We start from the raw sequence: 8,078 nt of genomic DNA on the forward strand, positions 1-8,078 counted from the left end.
CAACAACACTATTTTAGTTATGACTAGTTAGCATAAAAACAACAACAAAACATTACTACGCCGTCTGGGGTTTCCTTTTTTTGTCTTTTCAAAATTGTTCAATGCAGCCATCATAAAACACATTTAATGTTATCAAATGTGTGGAACATTTCGATATCAAGCTAGGCTAATGTTGGGCTAAAATTTACTATTGACCACAGACGATTCCCTTTATCTTGTTCAGTGGTGACTAATTTAAACAAAATGGAGGATTTGATAGACCAATACATTTTTGGTTGTAGACATCACGATATGTTGATATGAATATCATCTAGCCAAGTGTTCCCCCATATCTTAAAGAAGTACTGTTGTTGATATTTGCCAGCTATTTCGTGTTTTAGTAAACCATTATTATGTCCAAGTATCCTTGTGGTGATGGCCTCAGTATGAGTAGAGACTATTCCTCGCATATTGAGTTAGTGGTTGGGGTAAAATGGGCATCGATGTACTGAACAGCTGTTTCAAGACCATTCCTTCTTGTTCAATTGCCATTATAGCATTTTATGGCAATGAAAATGATGTCGTGTAACATGGTTGAATTCTGGCTGTCCTTGTGATGATAGTGTTTTTCATAACACATTCTATCCTCAAAGATACTCTTCAGATCCATTTATGAATTCCTTAACGAAATATGTTAACCTATTCACAGGGCCATTTGGTAATTATTGCTTGGTAATGGTGGAAGCACTGAACATTTTGAATTTTTTTGTAAAACTTCACGTAACTCTAAAATCAAAAGTAAAGGAAGCTGGTGAATGAAATTCTGAAGTCCTGTTCTGGAGGCGATAAAACAAAACATTTCCCATTTTTAATTCTGAAGAAGAGTAATAAGCATAACATTTTATGCATAATGAACAAATAAAGATTACGTTAGTTTGTTCCTTTTTTCCCCCTTTTTTAATGTGGCTGCAAAACTACTATTTTGTTTGATCACCCCTGGCATCAATATGGCTGCTTTTTTTTCAGGTGTGATTACTATTAATTGAAGATGAATTGTTCCTGTGATCTTCTCCAGTGATGAGGTCCTACGGTATGTAAATTAGACTCTCCACTCGTAGTAATAAGTCTGTAATATATGAACTTCAAAGTAATATGACCAGTAGTAGGTCGTTGGAGATAACCAACTCATTAACATACGTTTTAATTTAATAATAATGATTTATGTTTCTTTATTTTCTCTGATAAGCGTTTATCTTGTCCTACCTTAGAGCAGATGGGCTTTTCTCGAAAATAATACATAAAACAGGCAGAACAAATCTATGAAAAGACGCACGCATTTAAACTGTATAAAACTTTGGGTCATGAAAATTCTGATGAACAACAATAGATTAAGTTGCTTACAGTTTCATAAAGTAGGTTAATGTTTCAACATACAAAATATCGCCATAACTAACATATGATATTTCTTATCTGTTATTATAACTTACAATGTGCATCCAGATTATGGAGCTTAAGGCTTTGGAAATGGTAGAATACAGCACGCCATTTGAAAAGCAATAAACTTCTACAGTTGAAAGGGCAAAATTTTATGACGCGCTGCTTACTATGGTGAAAGGGGGAAGTTTACAAAGAGAATACTGTGGTAATATAAAAGCTGTAAGAATGAACTTCAAGGTCTCTTTTTCCCTTGAAAACACTTCCTCCATCACGAATTTGTTGTTTATGATTATGTACCAGTGCAAAACATTGCAATTTCCATTATAACAAGCTTCTGAAAACACGGCATATGAGGACAATCTTAATCCTCATATATTGATAAACCTTCCACAGACCGTTCACTTGTACGTGGACAACGGCTTTTAAGACCAAAGCAAACCGAATGCGCGGAAGTTTATGGGTGTACAGTCAAATGACTTCAGTCGTCAATAGTGTAGTGCATAGAAATTTTGCTGCTTTTTATATATTAACGGAGTATCACACAAAGAGATATAGTACTGTTTATAAGTCAAGAGTATTATAGTATATTGATATCTGCAGCTCTGTATGTATCTATAGTCCTCTAGTGGCATTACCAGAAATTTAAGGCACCATGACTTTTGCGCCCCCTATATTACTACGATATTCCCCAATGTACTTAGATTCTTCAGAATCTAAGTATTTTAAAAGTACTAATTACATGTTACACATCTCAGATTTAACTTCACAGTAACACTTTTAACAGAATTTCTCATTTCGATCTAAACTTAGAAATTATGTGAACATTACTTTTAGTTCAACAAAATATCAGGCTGTACGGAATTTTATGCCAAGTCGATTAAGATAAGTCATATTTTTACACTAAACCAAGTAAGATAAGTCGTAATTTTATGTCAAGCCGATTTAGATAAGACGTAACAAGAAAAGCAACCGAAAAGTAGATTTTGCCGTGGATAAAGATGGTTATAAAAAGTAATACGTTAAATTAATGAATGTAATAAATGAATGATGAGCGTAAACAAATACAAGCTCGCTTTCTGTAGCTCACAAACAAGTAACATATTCATTAGAATTAAACTATTTCGGCCCAAATATTAATATAAGTTTTATCTTTAAGTAGTACAACGTATGTTCGTCCTTTCAGCCGGAGGGGCGTCATAATGTGACAGTCAATCCCCCTGTTCGTTGGTAAAAGAGTAGCCCAAGAGCTGGCAGTGGGTGATGTTGACTGGCTGCCTTCTCTCTAGTCCATCACTGCTTTGTGTAGCTTTTCGGAAAATTCCAAACAAATCAAACTGTTGATAGCACGATCATTTAGTTTTAATAAAACGAATGTGAAAGATACTTTATTTAGCAAGTATCTTATTGTTTTTTCGGTGACGGGATTAGAACCCACGAATTTCAGATCGCGAGTCAAACGCCCTAACCACCATTACCAACTGTCGGTAAAATAAAACTCGTGAGATTTAGTTTCTTCAAGGGTGTAACTGAGAATTCATAAAATGGTTTGTGGTTCTATAAAATAATTTTGCCGAAACTGTAGTTTTCTAGAACAGTTTCTGATGTTACGGTCGGCAGAGTTACAGATTTAGAAGAAATTATTCAGTATAGTACTTTATTTGAAGTTCACTTGTAAAATCAACACTTCATTGTTATGCGCCACTCTATCCTGTAAGCCAAGAACTAGATAAAACGTCTGTTTTATAAATTCAGCTTCAAATTTAGCTATTGTGAGATTAACGTTTCATCCATCGTGCTTCGCAATTAACTACCTATCGATACAATGAAGCGGGTAGACGAGTGTTTGTTCACTTCATAACTGATACGTTACGACTAAAATCCTGTGACCTATCGAAACCACAAAGGTGCAGTTCATATAAATCATTAATGTTATAGTACGTAAGAGTTCCGGTACTGTGCTGAACTTGGGGGATGATAGTGTGTAAAAAAAATAAAATACGCGGCCTAGCTAACTAATTGATGAATATTTGTCGTAAAATTCTTATCAATATCAGTGTAGCTACCAGTTTGGCCGCCAATTTTGATTTCATTCCTTTAAGTCGCACACTCAATCGTTTTTTTCGCCGCACCTTTTTTTTCACCCCTAAGGTGTTTTTGATTAGATGTCATGACTTTTTGTCAATACACACCAACAAACAACAGCAAGTAAGAGAGTGACACTCGATAGTAACCAACATTAGCTTTAGGATTGCAGCCCTATTATTTGGAACAGACCTTTACTTTACAGAATTAACCAGATTCTCTAAAATATACGCTTCACCTAAGAGTAAAAATGGATCGTTTTAGTTTTTTGTCATTCAAATTAAAGACGGCTGATTTAGAGCAGCAGAACTATAAGGTGCTGGGACGTGCAGATCCATAAGTATTGGTTAGGCCAAGCAAGATCAGCAGTCTCTAGCTCAAGTTTTCAAAAGAATGATACGGGTGGACGGTTATTATTGATTATTCATTGCCAACTTTTTAGCACAAATTTATTAAATTTTATGAAATTTTCCTAATTAAAAAGCGTTTAGCGTCACGTGATATTAGCTTAAGCAATTAGCATAAATAATTATGTTTGATACGAGTGTACCGATTTCACAGTGGTGATGACAAAAACTGTTAATCTAAATTCCATGGCGTTAGTATAAAGGAAGCTATTAACACTGTTTTATTGAGGAAAACTAACACCTGTAGTAAAAATGTTAGACCGTTAGCTCAAGTGACGTTTTGCGTAGGCGTGCGTAAATATTTTGGTTAAATTTGAGCGGTTTTTGTTGAATAACTTTGTCACATGTGGCTTATATTTACACCAACTGAGACTCATAATTCTAAGTTGAACAGATCTATTAGTGCATCAAATTTGAAAAAAAATCCATAACAGTTAAGTATGTTTTTCTATCAAATAAAGTTCCGTACTTTTGATGTGAAGAAAACAAAAGAGGAAGAAACTCAATCAATATTGGAGATGTTATATCTCAGGTATTTCTTAATTGATTACCTTAATATTTGGTGTGTGAAGTAAAATCCCAGTAGAGCACATCCACTAAAAATATGTGTTAGTTTGGATTACCACAGTCCGAGACAGAAAAGGTGGAAACTCGCTAAATTATCACTCCTATTAATAAAATACAGTGTGTCCTGCAGGTTGTTTTGGTCGCACGACACACTATTATCTGTCTTGAATGTTAACTTATTCTTGAGTAGTACAAGGATGTGGAATCCTGTAATATACGTACATCATAACAGAAACCTGTTTTTTCGGAAGTATTTATTACATTGAAACTTTGTAACACAACGTATATTTGGTTAATGTAGCTGTTTACCAGCGTGTATTAAACCTGTTTTCGTATACTATAATTAGAAATGTGAGAGAATATATATATCACGCCAACCATCTGTGTATCCTCCCTAGGACAGCTGTATTAGTCAGTCTGTACGTTCGAATATTTTTCATATTTGTTTTTTAACGTACAGTGATAGTACCTGCGTTTCGTTTCTTAGCCTGTATGATTGGTTTGTGACTAGCTGACGAAGAACAGAAAGTAAGTTCAGAAGCAGTTTTTAATTCCTTTGTTACGGCAATTAATTATTATATGCTGCTGGGGGAAAAGTGTAGAGAACTGTATACAATCGAGTGTTTGTTTCCACTGCTTACTCTGTGAATGGGGAAAAAAAGAAACATTTTTGAACTAACGTAGAAAGTAAAGTGGGTTTTGTACGGAACATTATGAAAGAGGATTGAGAAAAAGCCATAAACACTAAAGCAACTGAAAAATTCAAAAACTATATGAATGCCCTCTATTTTCTAGCACTTGAAACGATCAGCGATCTCAAAAATACGTATGACATTGTAGAAGAGGAGATCAAGAAATTTCCTACGATGCCTCAAATAAATAATACTTTTCTCAACCCTGTGCCAATCCTTTTTAATGGATTACAAAAACGTAAACATTAGACGAAAGCTAGCTTATATAAGCAGTTCATAAACTAATAAAATGAACAAAAACACGACAATAAGCTTTACCTGAACAGGTAAATCATACAAAAACAACTTGTGGTTTTTCTACTCATACAAGCAATGTCGTAACGCAAATTAAGGACTTTTGGAAATGTTTCTTCACATTCATCTAAGAACATAGGACTATGTTTCCTGACGGTCACTCAGTGGTTTATTTTCGACAAAAAAGCCAGCGGTAAGGAGACAATAAATTAATAAAAACTATTATAACATTATACTGAACGCCTGATCAAGCAACAGAAACATCATTAATGGGAACTATTTAGAAATTAAAGTTAACATTTTTGGAAAATAAAGTGAAGCCAATATGAATGTAATTCGCCAATGGTCTCGACGAAAAATATCCTTTACAATTATATATATAACGATTTTGGTAACGTATTGTGGAGTTCTACTGCTTACAATTCCTTCAGTTTACAATCTTGAAGGCAAACGTGGTTCTAAGCAACTTATCAATGAACCTGCAGCGGAAGTGAATCACGTTTTGAATGTTATAGAAGGTCAGTCTAAGGAGAAATATAGTGGCACTTTAAATAAAGACACCCCTGTTTCTGCTCAGAGTCTCGACAAAACAAAATATGATGTGGAAAAAAAAGTTAGAATAAACAACAATCAGATTGAATTAAATGACGTTGAATATGACCCACAGCTGAAATCACAATTTTACGAGAATCAGCGAGATGTAAATAAAGACATAGGAAACGAGTTAAAAGACATTAGAAGTGAATCAAGTGATTTAGAAAATCAGTCTCCGAACGCTGATCATATGAGAAAAAAGCGCGAAGATCAAGATGAATTTGAAGACATGGCGTTGGAGACTGGTGATGTTAAAGGGAAGATGGAAAGTGAAAACGATAATTTACAAAACGAAAACAACCTTAATACAGAAAAAATGACTGACTTTGTTTCAAAATATGATGACACTAAAGTGATAATGAACGCAAATGAAGCACAAAATCAATTATCTTATAGTCATTTAGACCTAAGAAATAAGAACAGAGAGAGTAGCCTTGATCATCCGATGGAAGATCCTCTAAAACATTACATAGTTTCCCAAATAATTAAAGGAATTCCGATTAATGAAATTATTGATACTTTAAGAGATTACGACTTTAAAAGCCACGGGAACTTTGATGGTTATTTATTTAGCAACAACAACAATAATAAAGACATTTTATCCACATTTTCGAGAATACCAAGTGAGAAAATGAAACTACAAATGAGAGAACACACGAATGATCAACAGCAGCATACTAACAAACAAGATGTCTTGGAAAGAAATAGGGAATCAGATGTGGGAGAAACATTTATTTCAGAGAATTCAGATACCCTTTCGTGGCTGTTTGACAGAAACTTGAAGAAAAGCGAACGCGAAAAAATACTATCATTGGTTGGAGAGGCTCACGATGTTTTACCTATTCTAAACGTGGAAGAACAAAGGAACGAGGCGCTTCGTTTGGAATACCAAAACAAGTACCGGTATTCAACTCAGGATTCGTTGGCAGCTAAAGCCATAACTCAAAATAGGGCTACATTTATTCAGAGAGTCGATCGAGTTAATGAGAGAGAGGACATTGCCGATTGGAAAGAGGTTGATAGAGGTCTTTTTATTTATTCTGCTTTTTGGGATAACAGAAAAATTGTTAGTAGAGCCCCATTTGTCCGGATTTTCGCTGTTCTTGGTCCCACTCTAACTGATAAAGAAAAATACTTTTTTCAGCCATCTTGTCTATTGCGTTCGAAAAATTATGAATTTCCTGGAACTGTTACTGTCGTTAATATGGATAAGTTACATCTTTCTGTGACTTTGATTTGCCGTCCTTTTACTTCATACACTGATGTACCTATTGCTGTTGCGATAAGACACGAAGATACCAATGTTGCACCAACGTGGATAAAAGTTAATGTCTTTCCTAGTGTATTGGAGTCTTCGAAAAGAAGAGGGAGAACGGTTATGTGCATCAAACCTCTTTATGGTCCTTTTACGAACAAAGAAATTCTGTCCGAGTTTTTGGCTTATTATACAATAATAGGTATTAACCATTTCTTCGTTTACAAATATCAGGTTTCACCTGAAATTATCAATTTTCTGAGCTTTCTGGAAGATAGTGGAATCTCAATAACAGTCGTATCTTGGACAATTCCTTTTACCATTGATGCAACAATTAAAACTACTCAGTTACTCCACCGTCTGATGCGACAAGATTGTAATTATCGTAGCATGTTTCGCTACGAGTACACACTAAACGTGGACGTAGACGAGTTCCTAGTGCTAAAGAAACACCCTAACATTCAGACAATGTTATGGTCCTTGTCTTCATTTGGACTTATTGAATACTTCACGTTTAGAGAGGTTCGATTTTGCCCTCAGCAGCCATCGCTTGCAGATTTTCTGCCCAATGAACTTCGACATAATCAAATAGGAAACTCAAGTTTGATTACCTTGACCAAAATCATTAGAAAACCGTATAGCAGCAGTTGGTGGTGGCGAAAATACATCGTTAAACCGGAAATGGCTGAATATTTTGGAATACACTTCGTCACTAAAATGCTGTATGATCGGAAGAAAAGTGATGTTAGCCCAGAGACCGCTATTATTCAT

Source organism: Limulus polyphemus, unplaced genomic scaffold, assembly GCF_000517525.1.
Source record: "Limulus polyphemus unplaced genomic scaffold, Limulus_polyphemus-2.1.2 Scaffold590, whole genome shotgun sequence".
Lineage (NCBI taxonomy): Eukaryota > Metazoa > Arthropoda > Merostomata > Xiphosura > Limulidae > Limulus > Limulus polyphemus.